Source organism: Capsicum annuum, chromosome 9 (genome assembly GCF_002878395.1).
Source record: "Capsicum annuum cultivar UCD-10X-F1 chromosome 9, UCD10Xv1.1, whole genome shotgun sequence".
NCBI classification, from domain to species: Eukaryota; Viridiplantae; Streptophyta; class Magnoliopsida; order Solanales; family Solanaceae; genus Capsicum; species Capsicum annuum.
In genome coordinates, this window is record NC_061119.1 from 99,530,897 (window position 1) to 99,553,778 (window position 22,882).

Consider the following 22,882-nt stretch of genomic DNA (forward strand, 5'->3'; position numbering starts at 1 on the left):
TATTTTGTAGGTGTTTTCTTAGGTATTTAGCAATGGAAGGAACCACTTCCCAAACCGTGGATAACACTACTCTTGATACTTTCAAGGCTTTTCTTGAGGCTAAAGGTTGGGGTCAGAAATTGGATCAATAAAAGGGGATATGACATTGGCAAAGGGCGATATGTCAGCATTGAGTGGAAGGATGGATCAAGTTGAGAGTCAAAGAAGCTCTCGACCCTTTACTCCTCAACACTACCATATGTCTTCGAATGGACAAGCCCAAAATACTTCTACTACCATTACACCCGAGACCCTCCATCAAATGCTCTACGCACCAAGACCTCGACAAAATCACACCCAAACCACCACTTACTCCCAAACCCGGAACCCCACAAGACCCCTTGACCCTCAATTCACTTAAGTCCAACAAAAAGGACTTGGAAACCAAATAACAACCCAAACCCAAATGCCTCACTACAAGACCCACTTAACTAAAGACTATATCCTCTACAAAATCCTATACCTCTCATCCAAGCTCTCCTTGACCAAAGGCTTTACCATCCACCAAATCCCCCACATCAAACTCCACTTAACCAAAACTGACCCGTCCATATAGAAAAATAAGGTAGGGGAGATCAATAAGAAGGTTATGGTGCTTACAGTAGTGACTACATGATTGAAGAAGTGTAATACCCTATACTTCTACCTAGCTTAAAATCGTCCCAAGAATGTTAGAAACTTACTTTGAAATATGAATCCATTTTTGTACACGTGAAATTTTTAAAAGTTTCACTTTTTATCATGTGAGAAGTTAAATTAGCTTTCCAACGATACCAATTTTGTTCAAATCTGACATCGAAGTAAAAAGTTATTGATATTTTACTTAGAGCTGTCAGAATCACCCAGGTGCGACGGCCAAGTTGACAGACCGTTGATCTAGCGATGGACCGTTGCCTAGACCGTCATAATCAAGGAAAAGAGGCAACCTTTTATATAAGGTGCGACGAACCATCGAACTTGTAGATACTCTCAAAGATCTTCCAGGAATTTCTCTCAAAAGGGAAATAGACTTCGATATTGATCTTCTTCTAGATACTCAGCCTATATTTATTCCTGCATACAGAATGGCACCAGCAGAACTTAGAGAATTGAAAAAGCAGTTGAAGGATCTCTTAGATAAGGGATTCATCAGACCTTGTATTTCCCCATGGGGTGCACCAGTTTTATTTGTGCACAAGAAAGACGGTTCTCTTAGAATTGACTACCGTCAGCTCAATAAAGTCACAGTCAAGAATAAGTATCCTCTTCCCAGAATTGATGACTTGTTTGACCAACTTCAAGGTGCCAACTATTTCTCTAATATAGACCTCAAATCCGGCTATCATCAACTCAGAGTTAGAGAATGTGACATTTTGAAAACAGTTTTCCGTACTCAGTATAGTCACTTTGAATTCTTAGTTATGTCCTTTGGTCTTACCAATGCCCCAGCAGCTTTCATGGACTTGATGAATCATGTATTTAGGAAGTATTTGGACATGTTCATCATAATCTTTATAGATGACATTCTGGACTATTCTCGCAGTGAGCATGATCATTCAAACTATCTCAGAATCGTACTTCAGACTCTCCGAGATCATCAGCGATTCCCCAAATTCAATAAGTCCGAATTTTGGCTAAGGTCAATAGCATTCCTTGGCTATATCATTTTTGGTGATGGCATTAAAGTAGATTCTCGAAAGACCGAAGCAGTAAGAAACTGGTCTCGCCCTGTCTCTCCATCAGATATCAGGAGTTTCTTGGGTTTGGCTGGCTATTACAGATGGTTTGTTGAGGGATTTTCTTCTATTGCATCCCCTATGTCTAGATTGACTTAGAAGAAAGTCAAGTTTCAGTGGTCCTTGCAAGAAGAGTTTTCAAGAGTTGAAGACTCGACTCACCTCAGCCCCAGTCTTAGCTCTTCCAGATGGTTTAGCTGGATTTGTGGTGTATTGTGATGCATCCAACGTAGGTTTGGGTTGTGTCCTCATGCAGCATGGTAAGGTCATAACCTACGCCTCCAGACAGCTCAAACCCTATGAGAAGAATTATCCGACTCATGATCTTGAGTTAGCAGCTGTAGTATTTGCCTTAAAGATTTGGAGGCATTATCTATATGGAGTTCATGTAGATGTGTTCATAGATCATAAGAGCCTTCAGTATGTCTTTTCTCAAAAAGATCTCAATCTTTGTTAGAGAAGGTGGTTAAAGATCTTGAAATATTACGACATGAGTGTCTTTTATCATCCGGGCAAGGCCAATGTAGTGACGGACGCTCTCAGTAAACTGTCTATGGGTAGTGTTGCTCATGTTGAGGATAGTAAGAGGAAGCTAGCTCATAAAATTCATCAGCTTGCTAGACTAGGTGTTCGCTTAGTCGATATAGAGGAGGGTGAGCTATGGGTTCAGAGTTATTCAGAATCATCTCACTACAAAAAAGAGGTCAAATTTTCAACATTAACTAGTATCTTCAAACTCCAAAATCAAATTTAAACACAAAAACTTTAATACTCTAAGATCCACTCCAACCACAATTGTGAATGGACCTGCCTTCACCAATAGCAGCTATAATTGTACTAAAATTATCATCTGCCGAAACCATGTCAGATGTTTCCTTTTCCACCTGGGAGAAAAATCAGTCGTAAGTAACATGATAAAAACTTCAGGGTTTCCATTAGTGAGGATACAGAACCTAACAGTATCTAAACATGTATCTAAACACTGGAATCATTTGACCCCAAACCTATTAAAAACTTCAGGAGCTGTGTATTGGAAATGACAAATCAAGTTGTATGAGAATTTGATATAATAAAAGATACTAATGCAGGAAACCGAAGATAAGTTTCTATTAGTAAGCATGTCAACTGACAGTGAAGTAGCCCAAGAATAAGATGAGCATATACATATATGTGTATAAATGGACGGTCACTATTTCAATGTATTAATTTTGGTAAGCAATACCAACGTTCTTCAATGGAATAATGATTAGATAAGAAATGCTAACAATGTAAAAGAATGCTTGGTTATATATCAATCAACCTTATTCCCTGCTCCCCTTTACTAAACAACCTTATTATATTAATGCATAAATCGTCTTATAAGCATAAACCCAAACTGACTTATATAACAACAAAATAGAAAAAAGTTACTCCACCAGGTCTGTACTTACATGAAGATGGCTACGATGTCGTAAAGTTCCAATTCTTAGGGATATTCATGAAAGATTCTATGTTAGTCCATTTACCAAAAACAATCGACCCATTGTTCTGAACAAAACCTTGGTCAGCTCAATTTAATTTGAAGAAGGAATTTCTAGCAGATATACTTATACGGATCGTCTTTCATAAACTAGATTGACTTGATGGGGTCACAAGTTACTAAGCTAAATTGCCAGTGTCCTTTGTAATTCTTTATTTGTGGATGACTGTACTACCAACAAAAATAGAATTTCTTATGTTTAAATGTTTATTGAAATTAAACTAACCAAACGAGTTCCAGATAAAATCATTGTTATGGACCCAAAACATGTAGTGGTATAATAGAAGCCTGAATTCTGTTACACTTTCCAAATAATTAGTCATAAATTCTTACCTCCCAAAAAGCTTGAGAACCCAAGAGATATTCAATCGAGGAGAATAAGAGCACCTAGATAAGTCACAGAACAATGGAAATCTTTCTTTAAACTTTATCCAATGAAAATCTTTCTTTAACAACAACAACAACAACATACTTGGGAAATCTCACAAAGTTCTGAAATTCCTCGGCTCAAATGAAGCTAATCAAACTAGTAATGGAAATTCATTATAGATAAATAGAGACCAAATAAAATAAATTCATTAAAAATCTACAAGCTTCAGTCTCAAATTCAAATTCCTACACTCTGGACTTTGCAAAATCACAAAAGAGCTACGAGTCTTTATACTCTATACTTTGCCATATATGATGCGCAGATTCTACCTGTAGATATTTGGTATGACAATTTCAACATTTTTTACATTAAAAGCTTATCTATTTGAAACTTCATAAAGCTACCTATATGATGAACTCTAACTGGCATAACTTGACAACTCAGGAAGCTGGGAAGCACAACAGATATATATATTGCCAGAAACAATAATTGTTCAGTAGTTTGATGATCAAACTACTGTTTTACCATGACAACAACAACAATGAGTTTATAACCTAGCACACCATTGACCAATTTTACAGTGCTCCTACCAATTACCACTGCAACAACAACAACCAATAGTCAAACAAGAGGCAAGTTAAAGTAAAAGCATATTTGTATATGAGTACTTCAATTTGTCCTATTTAATTTCCTTTTGAAGAATTTGATATCTAAACTCCAATAGTCAAACAAGATATCTCATTAATACCTCATCATTAGGAAACTAAAAGTTGCAACCAACAACAATGATTACCTGGTGAAATAGCAGAACTAATTTGCTTGGATGCCGAGTATAAATGCTTCAAAAAGGGCATTCTCTTTATAAACCATTCCTCTATCCAGAAAACTATTGAACCCAGCCATGATGAAGAAAAAATACCAACAAAGAATATGAAGGTTATTGATGCGACAAATCCAAGGCCTGTAAGTACAAGGAAACACTTAATTTACTAGCTATACAGGCTTTTACTGAAGTACATGCTGAAAAGTCTTTATATTTTAGTGCAAAAACATCAATATTTTTTTCTGTACCTGGTGACTCTTCCTCTCTTTCCTGTATAGATGTTCATTTTCTACACTTATAGCATGGTCAATTAATTCACATTGAAATATCACTTGCTAGATAGCTAATCACCTATAACTTCTGTCTATTCTCTTGAGTCATTTTCTCATCACCTCTTACAAAAAAAATATCATTTATTCTCCATCTTTGTGAGGTAGAAAGGTTATTTCCTATAGACCCTTGACTGAAAAAAAGAGCCTAACGGGTATCAAGAAAATATAAGGAAAATGAATCACTCGAATTCTATATGTTAAAAACCAATAACCATTTAAAATTATTCAAAAGAAGCCACCATTTTGATGAAATATGCAAAGTACATAAGTTACATAACCATTCTGGTCAAGCGTCTCTGCAGTAGCTCATAAAGTAGTAACCAAAATAAGCTGAAAACTACTATGCTCAAGTAAGAAAACCATTCCGTAGGGATACTAGTCAAGAATTTGGAACTCGTAGATGATGAATGAGAACTAGAAGAAATTTTGACTTCTACCATCTTGTATGTTCAGTAGTGCTGCTGCTCACATCTGCCGAGATAGGATGACATAACCAAAAGTAGTAACCAAAATTAGTTCCCATACATTACTATACAACAAATCAAATCACTAAGACTATTTTAATGATAAGTATGCTAACACTTAAAAGAAACATCTCATCGAAACTCACCGAAAAATCCACCAGATTGAACACGAAAACATACCAAAGTTTATGTTCACCCACACAACATCATTATAACAATAACAACATATCCAGCATAATTTTACAAGTACGGTCTAGGAAGGAAAGTGTAGTATGTAGGTAGACCTTTCCCCTACCTCAGGGGGTAAAGAGGCTGTTTAAACCTCATTAGTCACTATAAAAACTTTAGATTTAACGCTCAAGTTGCTCTATGTGATGAGGCAAGCAATAGACGCACTTTATTAAGAGACATGCAAGATGTAATATATAAACACCCAATTAGGCAAATATTATTTTAACAATCACCTGAATATTCTATAATTCTCACAAATTCCACTAGTTACAAAATGAAATAATCCTCAAATCCCAAAATGAAGACAATTAACTTCTAAGAAAACCCCCACCCATTACCATTAACAGAGCTTCTTACGTTTCACTATCTTTAAAACACTCACCTACATGGAAATATACAAAGAAAGAATACTACACTAAAATAAAAAGAGAATAGAAAACCATGAATAGATCTAGCTAATTCTAAAATATGTATACATAATAAACCCATTAATTTTTTTGACACAAGCGTTCCTTTCAGGACTTACATTAATCTATCATTGCAACACCAGCCTCGGAGTCTAGATCAATTGCAACACCAACCTCAAAATCCAATATATGCAATGGCCAGCCGGAGTCAATTCAGGGGTAAATGAGAGAGAGGCTGGTAGATGTGGGGGAAATTAAATGAGAGAGAGAGAGTGATTTGGGGGGAAATGAGGGAAAGCATTTAGAGGGAAAATATTTTGGGATAAGCGGCAATTTTTTTAAATTGTGTAGATTTTTTTTTGGATTAATAGCGAGGGTTTAAAACTCACGCAATTGATAATAGGGGTTTTAAACCCCCGCAAATGTATAAATTTTAGCGATAATTTTTTAACCTCCGTATTTCATATATTTTTACAGAGGTTAACATAACCACTGCAAATAAACCCCCGCAATTTTATTCATTTTTTGTAGTGTCTCTAGTATTTGAGGTAAAAAAAAGCAAGATAGAGACCCCAGCCTTGTCAAATTAAAAGAGTCAGTCAAAGATCAGAAAGTAGAGGTTTTCTCCTAATAGGGATATGGTGTTTTGCGTGTCAGGATCATCTGTGTGTTCCAGGTGTAGATGACTTAAGGCAGCGAATTCTTGCAGAAGTGCATAGTGCACACTACTCTATTCATCCAGGGGCCACAAAGATATACCGCGACTTGCGGAAAATCTATTGGTGGAGTGGGATGAAGAAAGATATTGCATAGTTTGTGGCAAGGTGCTTTACATGTCAGCAAGTTAAAATAGAGCATCAGAAGCCTAGTGGGTCCATGCCGGAGTTCAATATTCTTACTTAGAAGTGGGAAGAAGTGAACATAGACTTCATGATGGGTTTGACTCATACTCGTCGCTAGCATAATTCAATCTGGGTCATTGTAGACAGAATGACCAAGTCAGCTCATTTTCTTCCAATCTATACCTCTTATTCAGCTGAGGATTATGCCAAACTCTACATCAGAGAGTTGTTCAGATTGCACGGTGTTCCGTTATCTATTATCTCAGATAGAGGTACCCAGTTCACCTCTTATTTTTGGAAAGCGTTCTAAAAGGGTCTTGGTACCCAAATTCATCTCAGTACAGCCTTTTATCCTCAGACAGATGGTCAAGCAGAAAGGACCATTCAGACTCTAAAAGATATGATGCGAGCGTGTGCAATTGATTTCAAGGGTAATTAGGATGACCATTTGCCTTTGATTGAGTTTGCATACAACAACAACTATCATTCCAGTATTCGGATGGCTCCATTCGAAGTTATCTATGGTAGGAGATACAGATCTCTAATAAGTTGGTTCAAAGTTAGTGAGGCCTTAGTTATAGGGCCTGACTTAGTATTGGATGCCTTAGATAAAGTCCAGTTGATCAGAGAAAGACTCTGGGCTTCTCAGAGCCAACAGAAGTATTATGCAGATGTGCGTAAAAAGGATCTTGAGTTCGAGATTAGTGATTTTGTCTATCTAAATATCTCTTTCATGAAGGGAGTAAAGAGATTCAGCAAGAAGGGAAAACTCAGTCCCCGATATTCGGTCCCTTTAAGATTCTCAGTCGATTCAGCAAGTTAGCTTATGAGCTCGAATTGTCTTCAGATCTAGCCTCAGTTCATGCGGTCTTCCATGTCTCATTGCTCAAGAAGTGCATAAGTGACCCAACAGTTATAGTCCCTATTCAGAGCATAGATGTTCAAAACAGCCTATCTTGTGAAGAGATTCCAGTTGAAATCCTAGACTATCAAACTCATAGACTAAGGAACAAAGAAGTCCCTCTAGTTAAAGTTCTTTGGCGAAATCAGTTAGTTGAGGGAACTACTTGGAAAGTAGAAGCAGACACGTGTACCAAGTATCCCCACTTCTTCTCCGCCAACTCAGATCAAGCTCAAGGTAGCAGTTTTTCTTAAGCTTTTCAGTTTCATGTTCAAATTTCAGTTACAAGCTTGGCATCCAAGTCATGTTCAGAATTTCATTATAAACTTGGTATTAAATTCTATTGCATATTCAATCATGTATTCATATGTCAGTTCAGTTATATAATCATGCATCAGATATGCATTGTCATTATGAGAACCTTAGTTTATCAGAACACTCAGTCATGCATTCATAAATTAGTTACACATGCATTAGATATGCATATTTAGTATGATATATTCAGTAATCAGTCATATCAGTCATGAGATTATGTTCCAGTCATTCATACTTGGTATTTACGTTAGTTTATCTTCTCTCCTCTCACTCAATCTCTTTCGAGGATGAATGTTCTTAAGGGGAAGATATTGTAATACCTTGTACTTCTACGTAGTTTGAAACCATCCCAAGAATGTTAGAAACTTACTTTGAAATATGAATCCATTTTTGTACATATGGAATTTTAAATATTTTTACTTTTTATCATATGGGAAATCGAATTAGCTTTCCAACAATACCAATTTTGTTCAAATTCGATATTGAAGTAAAAAGTTATGGACGTTTTACTCAGAGTTGTCAGAATCACCTAGGTGTGACGGCCAAGTTGACAAACCGTTGATCTAACGATGGACCATTGCCTAGACCGTCGCAACCAAGAAAGTGAGGCACCCTTCTGGATAAGGTGCGACAGACAGGTTGACGGACTATCGAACTTGCGATGGACCATTGCCCAAGCCATCGCTACTTAGGAAGTGAGTTCTTTTCTTGGTCCACGTACAACGGTTGAAACAACAGACCGTCGAGCTAGCGACGGACCATAGCACGAGCCGTCACAGATCCCATTCAGTTATTTTTAAAGCCATTTTTAAAAGGGTATTTGGGTCTTTTTCCACCCGATTTAACCCCTAATTACACCCAACTATAGTTTATAAGTTCATTATTCTTTTACAACATCAAATTAGGGTTTCTCTCCAAGATTTATCCTCAAGAACAAGAAAACTTAGGTTCTTGATTTTCAAGCCAAGAATTCAAGTTTTCCTCCATAAATCTTTAAGAAATCCCCCAACTCAGGTATGTCATGTGTTGATTCATGGGTTCCTTTCACCCATGAAGCTCAAGAATCTCTTTTAAAGTCTAAGATTCGGGTATTTGTGAATGTTTATATTTAAATTTAATTGAAATTTATGTCCATGATGCTGTGTCATTTTGATTCATATTTTAAATTATATTTTCCAATGATTGACCCTAGTATGTGATGGTTTGCATAATAACCATGATAAACCCCCTTCAGATTACAAGTTGATTGATGTATCTATGATTATTAGATGTGTTGATGATTTTATGACCAAAGTATGCTCCCCATGTGTTTGATTAAATTCCTATGTGAAAGAAAAGTACCACACTAGTATGATAATATGAAATCCCCATTCATGTACAAGTTTATGCATGTCAAATGTTTGATGAAATGTCTTACTCAATGAATTATGGATTGTTGATGTTAGTCATATATTTAAGAAAGTCATGTTTTATCAGTTTCTTTCCATGGAGTCCTGGGGGTACTTGTACCCCAAAAATATAACTGTGTGCCTAAAGTCAGTGTCATGTTTACACGATATCCTCAGTCAAGCCATGATCCATAGAATTCATTCAGTCATATGACTCAGGAAATTCTAGTCATACAGTAATCTCAGTACTATTCCGTTAGTCAATGGAACTCAGTTAATTCAGTTAAATCAATTCAGTAATCCATGTTCAGTGTTTATTCAGATGGGAGTAGGAATTAGCACCGAGTGAAACCAAGGATGGAAACTCACCTGTTATATGAGGGTGTGATTCTTAGAAGCAATCCTTGTGTTCCAAAACTAGGTAGCGAGCATAGGTTGAGATATCATAGCCTGCTCTATGAGGGTAGATGGGGTGGCTTAACATGTTATGTGAGGGTTCCCATTATTCTCACTAGAGTTACATGTTATATGAGAGTTACTCATAGATTATCCTTACTAGTGGTGCGATATTGTCACCCTTCCAATTGGGGTTATAGATTGGACCCCAACTTAGCCATAATGGTGTATTAGGGGCATGCCGGTTAGATAACTACTTCCCACAGTTTCAGTTACAGAATCAGTACTGTAGATACAGTTATCCAGTCTCAATAATAGAACTCAGATAGTTCTACAGAATTCAGGACTGTCTGATACAGTTGACTTAGACTAGTAAGAACTCAGCTAATTCCATAAGAAACTAGACTGCCAGATACAGTCGCTCAGTATCAGTTATTTCAGTTATGCAGTTATCAGTATCTCATGTTATCACTACTTAGATTCCGTAATCAAGTTATCATGAACTCAGTTACAGTTATTATGTATTCATGTATATATTCTCATGTTCATATTGTCCAGTCAGTTAGTATAGTATCATGCATGTGAACCCTTTGCATTCAGCCTACCTTTCATGCATACCAGAACATTCAAAGTACTGACGCATTTGCGCTATGGTGTTTTATACCATTGGTTCAGAAGCACGAGCTCCAGAGCATCAGTAGCATTCCAGCCTCAGCAGTCAGAGATAGCAGTGAGTTCTCATCCTTCGAGGACATGGTCATTCTTTATTATCTCATTAATTAATTTTTTAGTTGGAGTTAGTTGGGGATATGTCCCATCAACTCCTTATTCAGACAGTTCGGTCAGTTAGAGGCTTTTCAGACTATCATGTTTAGACGGTTATTTCAGTGTTTGGGTATTTCATACCCCATCCATATGTTATGATTTATCAGTTATGTTTCAGTTTTGAACCTTAAGGCCTTTCAGTTCATGTTTCCGCATTTATAAAGTATATTATGCAGTGTTCAGGTACAAATATCAGTCATGGGTTAGCTTGTGGTCCTTCTAGGTCATGAGCACCGTGTAGCATTTCAGGTACCAAATTCGGGGCATTACAAAAAGAGATAAGATATAGGTATGAACAAATAGGACATCAAGGTAGATACCGAGGGCATGGAGGTAGGCATGGTCATTAAAATCCACAAGGAAACCAAGAGGTTGGCATCAATTCTATCAAGGTTGGCATTCATATTTTCAAAGGTGAGAGTGATCCCAAAGTGTATCTTTCATGGGAGTCTTCTTGTGAAAAGCCTTCTAAGTTAATGATCTATCCAAAGAGAAGAAGAGTTGCTATGCTATATCCCACTTTGAAGGCTATGCCAACACTTGGTGGGATTATACTAAAAGGTTTGGGAATGTGATGATTGGTGGTAAACCTTCTCCTTGGGAAATATTGAAGAGGCTTATGAGGGAGAGATATGTATCAGAGCATTATAGACATGAGGTTCTTGCCAAGCTATATAACTTGAGGCAAGGTAGTAAGAGTGACATGGCATACTATGATGAGTTTTAATAATTGATCTTGAAGCTTGATCATCGGGGGGAACAAGTACATCATGACATCATATGCTTTAAGGTTGGGTTGAACAAAGACATCTCTTCACCCATGATTCTTCACAAGTTTGAAAGTATTAATGGTATCTTCCAAGCAGCATTACAGATTGAAAGGGAGATCAAAGAGAAATCGGCAACTAAGGCAAAGAACCATTAAGCCTCAGGTTGGTCTAAGGACAAGGAATTGGTTTCATCCACTTTGGGATGGCACAAGGACAAAAATCTTCCATTCAATGCTAAAGAAACCAAGATCAAGGTTTCTCCAAAGTATCTTCCAAAATATAAAGGTAACAAGTCTTCTACTTCCAATTCTAAGGGTTTTCAATGCTTTAAATGTCAAGGGTGGGGACACAAGACTAGTGAGTGTTCAAACTGAAGAAATATAATCCTTAGGGAAGGAAAGTTATACTTATTTAGAGAGAAGGTGAGATTGGAAACTGAGGGAAATGAGGTCGAGCCTCAAGATGGAGAGAAAGTAGATGATGAGGTACAAAATGAAGAAGGTAAAAAGGATGCTTGGCCACATAATGGTAAATGTGAATTACCTATCTATGTGGTGAGAAGAGCCATATTTAGTAATGCCTTGGATGATCCAAGTCAAAGAGAGAATCTCTTTCATACCAAGTGACTTATTAAATAAGGTATGTACTCGATGATCATAGATAGTGGGAGTTGTGTTAACATTGCTAGTGTCACCATGGTTGACTACTTTAAACTACCCACTACCCCTCATTCGAATCCTTACAAACATCAATGGTTGAATGCATGTGGGAAGTTAAAGGTCGCTAGATAATGTGTGATTTGGTTCAAAGTAAGGAACTATCAAAATAAGATGTTATGTGATGTAATACCTATGCAAGTGTGTCATTTATTATTGGGTAGGCCATGGCAATTTGATAGATCTACTAAGCATGATGGGAGGACTAATAGGTACACTTTTGAATTCAATGGCCAATGGTTCACTCTTCATTCTCTTTTACCATCTAAAGTGAATGAAATTCATCAACAAATGAGGGAATTGAGGGAGAAAAAAAAGAGGGAAAGAAAAGAGAAATCCAAGGGTAGATGAGGTGAAGAAGGGAGGAAACAATGCAATAAAGAGGAAATAAACACTTGATTGTGGGACTTGCCCACAAAGGCCCCTTATTACTTACTAACCTAGATACTAGAATTTTGCCTAGTATCAACTCTTCTTATGTGCAGGTTCAAGGTAATAAATTCCCAAAAGAGAATCCACAAAGAGTTCATCCTAAACACATGATTGATGATCTAATGGAGACCTTGGCGAAAAGTTCCAACTTTGGGAAAGGTGACAAAAAAATGACTCCAAGGGGAAGTCTTGACACATTTCCTTGTGATGTTAAGCATGTAGGCTGCCATGATGCAAAACAATGTGAAAACCACACTTCATATGATCTACAAGGTAACAACACTATCTTTTACACTTCTAGAAACTTAAAATGTTGTGATGTGGCTAGTAGTAGCCAAATGGGTATAGTTACGGATTTACCTAGTGTAGAAATGCATGAATCTTTCCTTGGTGATACTCATGGTGTGTATGATGATCAATTCACTCTTAAATTTAGTTCACTACTTGAGTATGTTCATGGTGCGCTTAAAGAGTTTCAAGTTAGTGATGGTGTCTATAATGTTAATCATGATAATAGACATGATTCGTTGGACATAGTGTGTGATGAAAACTTTGATATTTGTTTTGTTCATAGAAATCATGTCAATGGAAATGTTGTGAATAATGGCATATATTTTGTTGAGGGAGGACTTCTAGGCTGCAACTCCTTATTCTTGAATATTAGTTCTTTCTTAAAGACAAATATCTTGTGTGATTGTGAGGATGACACTTTAGTGGAAGGAAAGGGTAGCCTCGGCTTATATCCTTAGCTACTTCTACCATTTGATCCCGGTGCTCTCTTGGAGTATGGAAATCTCTACACTTCCAACTTGATGCTTGGTCAAAACGATTAGTAATATTTGATTGTGGATACTAGTGTAGGGAGACAAAGTTCTTTCTTATCTCTTTATATTTATCATGACCACTTCTTTTGATCCATTTGTACTAAGATTTTCATGTTCAACACAAAAGGCCCGTTGATATATTTCAAGTGTGAACCACCTTAGCTTGATGATGATATTTGTTGTACTAACACTAATCCCCATGCCATGAGGATTTTGTGCTTGTTTGCCCTCTCTTTGGTTTTACAAGGTATGAATTTGAGTACAAATTACTTTCAAGATGGAGAGGATGATACAGGTGCAAAGAGTACGAGACCTTTCTCAAGGAGCCAAGTTCAAGACATACTCAAGAAGATGAAAGTGTGTGAAGGCCTTTTGAACCACTCTAAAGAATTGCACAAGTTTAAGAGAGGGGAGAGAGTCTTACACTCTAAAGGCGCCTTCATTAAAGGACATTTTGGTTATTGGCACAAGTTTAAGAGAGATAAAGGAACCTTACACTCTAAGGGTACCCTATTTTGGTCTTATTATGTAATAGTTATAAATAGACTACCTTAGGCTTATTTCTCACTAGTTGATTTTAGATATTGAAAATTGAAAGACATTTCTCTAGAGAGAGAGTGTTTGTAGTGTAGGGCTTGGAAAAACCACTTAAAACTAGGGCAATACATAGTGTGGATTCACTTGTGTTGCAATTTTACTTAGAAACGTGGGTGCTTGAGGAGGTTGAGTTCCTTTTGTGTCTAAGTAAGATTTTGGTGTTACTTATATGAGTCATAGGGGTCTTAGGATTTGATACATCCTTTGGTTATTTTGGTTTGTATGTTTCTATGTCAAGATATCTATCTTTATATTTTTGTAATTAGTTTGTGTTTGCCTTTTAAAACCGATTGTGTCTTATTTCTTGTGTTAGTGTCTTGGCTTCATCTCTTTCTTTTAGGCTAGATTTCATCTTTTCTAGGTTATTTCTTTATCAGGTTTATGGTAAAGTCTACTTATGGATTGTGGTAAATTCCACTTATGTCTTGAGGTAAAGTCCACCTATGTGTATGAGTAAAGTCCCCTGTTTGAAGGGCCGAAGTGTTTGGGTAAGGTCCCTCATTGAGTGATGGTGTGAATGGATAAAGTTCTTAGCATAATGAACATGTGTACATGGGGAAGTCCCCGGTCTAATGATAAAGTGAATGTGGCTAAAGTCCTTGGTGTATTAAACATGATGAATCCATAAGTATGGAGGGTGGTAGTCCTCTACTCTACATCTAACGAATGAAGGTATGAAAATATTGATGAACCTTGCTATCTAGGTTGATATATGGTATATGTATATGTATGGATACGTGTATGAATGTGATAAATATGATTTATTGATTTGTTGTTGATTGATGATGTTATCTTATCTCTTATCCTTGAGCTGCATGCTAGCGTTCCAACTGCTAACCATCTCCAGACGCTACGTTCCTATGCGACGTAGGCATTGGAGCATCTTCTTCTTTTCCTGTGCAGTGACTTATAGAACAAAGTGGTTCGTGCATTGACTTGAAGGGGTTAGCTTCCTTACACCCGGAAGACTTTCATCTCTTAGTCCTTATCTTTAGACTTAGTCTCTTTAAGACTTGGTTTGGCTATAGTCGGGGGCTTGTCCCAACATATATTTTTTATTGACATTGGTCTTTTATAGAGGTGTTGTGAACAACTGTGAACTTGGGCATAGTCATTATAATGAATCTAATGTTGAATTATGTTATTATTTTCACTATTCTGATTTGTGAGTTGGATCTCCTCCGACTCTTATGGTATGTCGAGACAATTAGGTTGGGTTACCAGGGCGACCTCTGATTTATGTGAGTTTGAGGTGCCCATACGATATGGTCCGAAGTTCGAGTCGTGTCATAGGTGTACTTTTATTTTATGGGTTCTGAATTTTGTATAAAATGGTGTATCTTTCGGTAGTGTTAGTTGCTTATCAAGTTGTATTGTTCGTTAATAAATACACATAAAAAGATATAAAACATGATTTTTCAATAAAACTTCAAACAACGATTTTGTAGCAACTGTGTATGAAAAGTTATTCATTGAATTCACTATTTCCTATTAAAAAAAATTAATAAATCATGAATGAAAACATAAAATTCGCATTGACTAATGTATAAAATTTATATTGCAAAAAAATATGAAAAAAATAAATATTAGTGTATAAAAAAATTAAGGATCAATGTGAATTTCATAAATCTGATAGAAGTTTTTGCGATGAAGCAATTTAAAAGAATTATGAAAATTAATATCAAACAAAAGAAAACACGAAAGAAATAAGGAAACTATGTGAGAGAAATTTATGAAAAGTCCACACTATTTAAAAAATTGGAAGGACTAACTAATAATAAAAAAAACATTATTTAAGAAAATGAAAGAAGGAGAAATTTCATATATTTTTTTTCTTATTTCGTTAGGTGGAGAATTTGGAGACTTAGACGAAAAAAATAAGTAAGAAACATTAGGGAGAAAATTAAGAATTAGTTATCAATACTTTAATTAAGGAACTCGGGGATAGAGAAAGATAAATGCAAATATTTAGAAGAGATTTTAATTGATATAGATAATTTTTTTTAAAAATAAATTGTTAAATAATTTTGTTGAAAACTTCTACAACTTGCAATCAAAAATATAATTCAATAATTATATTAAAAAAAAGTACAATTACAACATGCAATAAACAATCTAAAAAGTACATATAAGATAATTTCACATAATTTAAGTTATTAGTAAAACTAGTGGCATGTCGACAAGCTCAAAATATATTTTTTTCCTCAATTTATATTGCACATGTTTTTTAATTTGGTCTTAAAAGAATGTCACTTTTTTATAATTAGAAACAATTTGATTTTAAAATTATCATTTGATTTTTAATGAAACGAATGAAATGATTTTTGATTATACAAATATCTAACATTTATTTTAGACCACAATAAAATACGTGAAAGACTCTTTCTCGAATCTGAATTTCAAAAGTCTTTCGTGTCACCTAAAATGAAATGGAAAATTAATTAAATTAAAGTTTACAAATTATATTTAGATGTGTGAAGAAATCCCCTTTTATGTGTTATATGCTTAATTTATTTGTACCTGATGAGAATTTAAATTTTAATCATTCATATCAGTGTTTTTAAAGGCAGAGGCGTAAGCGAGGTGTTTTACTTGGTATGAGGTGAGACGTAAGCCCCCCAAATCCTTATATTTTTAATATTTATAATTTAATATAATTAGAAATAAGTATTCTTTAAAAGAGATAAATCACCCAAGAAGTAAAATTACATGAAGATTATATATAAAAAAATTAAGTGAAATGTATATCTAAAACTACTTTTCTAAAAAAAAATTAACCAAAGCCATACAATAAAACTAATATATAAAGTCAACTTTCATATAATAAGATATTATATGTCCTAAACTTGACACCAAATTATAACTTTGACCTTAAATTTTTACAGTGCACAAATATGACCTTTTTTTTTCTTTTATTTTTGGTTTGCCAAGGTATCCTTCAGCCCAACAGACCAAGGACTAATCCTCCGCTGATCTGAGCTCCATTTAAGGGTTTGCCGTTGGCCAATTGGTTGTTGTATGCACAAGGCGGGAATCGAACCCCCAACACTTGCTTAAGCGACTTAGTGAGCTAACCACTAGGCTAACCAAGCTTGGTTGTACAAATATGACCTTTAACTATTCAAAACTGCACAAATATGACCTTTAAATGACTTTTTATTATTATTTTTTCATTATTTTTGGCTCAAAGATGAAAATGACATCTAATTTCTTTTGTCATTGCGGAAAAAGAGCAATATTGAAGATTTATTAATAAGGTGGGTCAGCCTCATACGAAAAAATCGCACAGGTATGTATATATATTATAAAGAAAAGGGCGAATTTATGTTATATAATATATCTAAACATAACTTATTTAAATATTAAATTAAAGATGAAACTATACTAATAATAAAAATTATAGTTTTAATAAAACGTTATTAAGAATAGTAGTAGTAGTAGTAGTATATTAAATTAACGTTATCAAATTAACGTTATTAAAATGTTAGTATTAAATTAATGTTATCAAAACATTATTAAATTAACGCAGGGGCGGACCTACGTGGTTGCCATGGGGTTCACCCGAACCCCCTCGGTAAAAAAATTGCGTTGTATATATAAGGTAGAAAATTTATATTTATGTACGTATATTAATGTTGAACCACATAAAACAAGACACTTAGATAACTCAATGGTGCTATTTGCTCTTCTTGTGCGCTTTCTTCAGCCTACTGCGCGGGTTCGATCCCTGCTAGTGGCTTTTTTTTAATAAAAAAAAACTAGGTGCTGCTTCTATAGAAATAAATAAATAAATAAATTATAATAATAATAATAATAATAAAAATGATGCCGTTATAACATAAAAAACAAAACTTTGACAGTGCACAAGTATGACCTTTAACTATTTAAAACTGTACAAATATGACCTCCCTCCAAGTCAACCCTTTTAACGACGTGGTACCGTGTGATTGGATGAGCTTTCCACGTAGGTGCGAGTGAAACTCACGCATGGAGTTGCAAAATTGGAGGTCATATTTGCTCAGGTTTTGAATAGTTAAAGGGCCTATTTGTGCACTATCAATGTTTAAGGTCAAAATTATAATTTGATATCAAGTTTAGGGTCATATTTATGTATTATGCCAAAAATTAACACAATTAATCAACCCCCACCTTTTCATTACTCGATCAGTATCTTTATGCACCAATTTACCATATATGTATTTTAAAAGAAAGTCAAAAAGGTAAATAACTTAAAAGCTCGTCACTATGAGATCTGAAAAGAGCGAAAAGAAAAGAATTGAGCTAGGAAGAAGAAAGTACACTCAATACCTTCTTGAATAGCATCGTCGTCGACATCTCATCAACACCCACTGGCAAATACGTTTGAAAGTGCGGCTTTTAAATTTCATTTTACTTATAATTTGAGTATTTAAGTATTTAACAACTATATATTTTAGTATTAAGTTTAAATTGGATATTTAATTAGAAAAAAATATTTTACTTTGTAAACTTTTCTAGGCTTACGCCTAATCTGCGCCTCATGCTCAGGTGAACACCTCAAATTTTGGGACGTTCTCCTTTCGATACTTTCTCTTCCCCACAATTCCTTGGGGTGCTTTTAACTGTACCTCGCCCCAGAGCGATCCTCAAGGCGAGCCCCGTGATTGTCGTTTAAAACACAAATTCAGGTCTTAATTACCGACTATATACTAAATGTTTTATTTGAATCGTGATACAGCTATGTATTCAATAATATGGTTTAGTTTTCTTTTCCTTTTCAAGACATCTTACAATAACGATGATTATTCCTTTATCAAATAAAGTAGGATGATTTATAATGTTGTATTTCATTTTAGGAAACAAATATATATGCATGAAAAGCGTAGAAAATTGAATTATATTACCTTGAATTTGGACATGAAATTTTGAAGTATTTTAAAGAGATAATACTCACAAAAATACCTGAACTTTGACTGGATTTTCAGTTGAGCATACTGAACTTTGCGGGGGTCCTGTTACCCCCTAGACTTTTTTTTCGTATTTTAATGGCATATGTCTGTCCACTTGGACACGTGTAAATATGAGGTTGACACGTGTATTACACGAGCCAATGCACGTGTAAAAATGAGATTGACGCGTGTATTACACCGTCAGTCGCTGAAACTGAGTATAGAATTTCAGGGGGGGGGGGATTAAATCCACTTTAAAAAGTCTAGGGGAGTAATAGGACCCCCGCAAAGTTCAGTATGCTCAACTGAAAATTCGATCAAAGTTCAGGTATTTTTGTGAGTACTATCCCTATTTTAAAATAAAATTTATATATTTGAAAACTATGTAAAAGATATTACAAAAACAATTATTGACGATATAAAATATTTTGAAACATATACACACACAGACACATCTATAATATATTAAAAGTGTGAATACCCTTAGAAAAGTGATTCAAATTTTTTGCCTTTCATTAAAACACTCTACAATGTACAAAATAATCTTTTCACTTTTTTTTAATTATTTTTATAATATTTAGGACTTTAAAATTAATTAAATTTTTTATTTTTAAATTATTAAAATTTTTCTTATTTGAATTAGGTAAGAAGTCCTAAAATAAAAAGAATTTTTTCATGGAAAGGAAATTTTACAAAACTTTATAACAATTTCTTAACGTAATAGGAGTAATATATATTATAGCACGTTATATTAAAAAGTTTAGAAAAAAAATCCCTAAAGCTCACACAATGAAGGCCCAAAACTATCCTAAAGCGATTTTTTTTTTTTAAAGAAAACCCGTTCTTTTAACTTTGGTGGTCCTTTTTTTTTTTTTTTTTTGGAAAATTTTCCTTATAATCAAATGGTCGTTTTTAAAAATAAAAATTAAAAACCTAAATGTCTAATAATTTTTAAATAGATTTTAATTATCTTTATAAATCACTTTACAATTAGGATTCCTTTAACCAATTAATTAATGATAGTTATTTCTTTATTTAGGTTTAGATCTATTCTTGATCTATAAAAGCCAATTGAGAAGTGTTTTTATGAAATTTGGATGTATGTTATGATTGAAGAGATGAATTTGTTTGTGATTTGAGGTAAGTTTTTTAAAATTTTAGTATGTTCTTGAGTTTACAATAAATAATTTATTATTTATTATTGATAGACAATTGTTAATCGAGAAGTTGATGCAAGTTTTCTAAAATTTTAGTATGTTCATGAAGTTTCCTTGATAGAAAATTGCTCATCGAGAAGTTTCTTTTGTGAAATCTTGATATGTCTTATGATTGAAGAGGCAGATTTGCTTGTGCTTTGAGGTAAGTTTCTAAATTTTTAGTATATTTTTTACTTACAATCTTGATAGTATCTATGATTAAAGAATAAATTTTCTTGTGATTTGAGATAAATTTTCTAAAATTTTAATATGTTTGTAAAGTTTACAATAATAAAATTATTATGTATTCTTGGTGGACAATATTTTTTTTTTTTGAAATATTAATGCTATCGATGGTTGAAGAGACAAATTTACTTGTGATTTAAGATAAGTTTTTAAAATTTTAGTTTAACTTTTTATGTTTATAAAAATAAATTATCATGTTCTTTTATATAAACAATTGCTAATTGAGAGGTTTTCTTTTGTGATTTTAGTATGTTCTTGAAGTTTAAAAAATAAATAATTATGTATTCTTGATATATAATTTCTAATTGAGAAGCTTTTTATGATTTTTATTTATATTAACTCATATACAATTAATAATTTAAAATTAACTTATCTACAATGTTGACCGCAAGAAATTAGTTAGTCATTCTAATTTTATATGATTTTTCTTTTAAAATTTAATTTTATGAAATTATTTCAATTGTGAAAAAACTATGGGATGTGATCATTATCTATAATCTATCTATCTATAAACTATAATCTCTCTCTATATATGTATAATCTATATCTATAATTTATAATATATTAAAAGTGTGAAGGGCCTTAGAAATGTTGTTTGAACTTTTTGGCCTTCATTAAAAGTCTCTGCTTTAAACAAAATTATTTTTTTACTATTTTTTTCTTATATTAAGAGTTGAAAATTAATTAAATATATTTATGGCAAAATATTTTCTTATTAGAAGTCATCATAATTAATGACAACTAATACTTTTTCCAATAGTTAAGAATCCTAAATCAGCTGAATTTGATTTTAGAATAATTTGAAAGATCTAAAAATAAATATAAAAGCGTTAGAATAAGAAAAATTAAAAAGTACCATTACTAAGAAAGACCCTAGAAAGATTGATCATACTTGGATCAAATACATGTTGCTAGTTCGTATTCTCTTCTGATTACTTTATTATGAGTTTAACTTAATATACACTATTATTCTAATTTCTATCATTTATATGTAATTATATGTCTAACTTAATATGGTAGAGTAAAAAATTAGGATTAGTGTCCCTGTAATATTAAGGTTGGATAGATTATGATCTTTTATTTATTTATTTATTTATTTATGATTATAGACATTATTTTATCATGTATGAAGAGTTGTATTCATTGCAGAAAGAGAGCATGATGCATTTATTAAACTTTTACACTTCATTAAAAAAATTTGCAATAGATAAAAATATTTAATTTTAAATAATTAAATGTTACACGTGGGAAGAACGTGTGATCAAACTAGTGTGTGTGTGTATATATATATATATATATATATATATAACGGCCAAATATAAACTTGTTTGGATCTCGAAATTTAAAAGGTGTCATATAAATTAAAAGACAGGGGATGATAGATGTAGACACTATTAAACGTGTCTATGTCAAGTAAAAAATAAACTGGTTTGAATATCAAAATCTAATAGTTACCACATCAATTAAACAGAGGAAATGATAGATATAAACATTATTATATGTGCCTATGTCATCATGATCTTTTCCGTTATTTATTAGTCTATAGAGTTGATGATATTTACCAAATTATTTAGTATAACTATCGTAATAAAATGAAAAAATAAGGGCAAAATGGCAACCGCAAAAAAAAGCACTACTAAGAAATAAAGTCAAAAGCACAAGTTTAGAAGCCTTAATGTACAAAACTATTAAACAATTTTCATGTAAATTTCGAAAATGTAATATGGTCGGCAAGCATGCCCACCATGAGACGTGTGCTTTGAAGAAGTATCCCCACTTGTTTGAATCTCAAAATCTAATAGTCACCACATCAATTAAATGGAGGAAATGATAGATATAAACATTATTATACGTTCCTATGTCACCATGATTGACACAACCTAAAACCAGGCTATGTCGTATGGGCACCTCAAGCCTACATGAATCGGAGGTCACCCCGATAACCGAACCTAATCATCAATATAAATCACAAAAGTGAACATGAAATAAGATAGCTGAAACATACTATAAGTCATAACTCAAACATTTCTAAACACTTCATTAGGTTCATCAAACTAACCAATATACCTAAGTCCACAGTCATCCACAATACCTCTATACAAACTGATGTTTAGAAATGTATATATCAGAACAAGCCCCTGACAATAGCCAAACCAAATTAAAATAAGACTAAGTCTAAAGATATAAGACTAAGAATGAATGTCTTCCGAAGTAAGAAAGCTCACCATTCCAAAGTCAATGCACAAACCGCTTCGATAACCTAATCACTGCACAGAAAAAGAAGATGTTGCTCCGACCCCTATGTCGCGTGGAGACACAGTGTCACTGGAGATGGTTAGTGGTTGAAGCACTAGAATATAACTCAGGGATAAGGATAAAATAGCATCATCAATCAACAACAAGTCAATATATCATATTCAACCATATTCATGACCATATCCATACACATAGGTATATCACATGCTAAACAAGTAAACAAGTTATAACAACATTTTCAAAGCACTCAATCATGAGACATAAAGTGGAGGACTCCGACTTTCCACACTTAGATTCAAATAATTCTTATTAGGTATGGGACTTCAACCACATTCATATATTACTTAGAC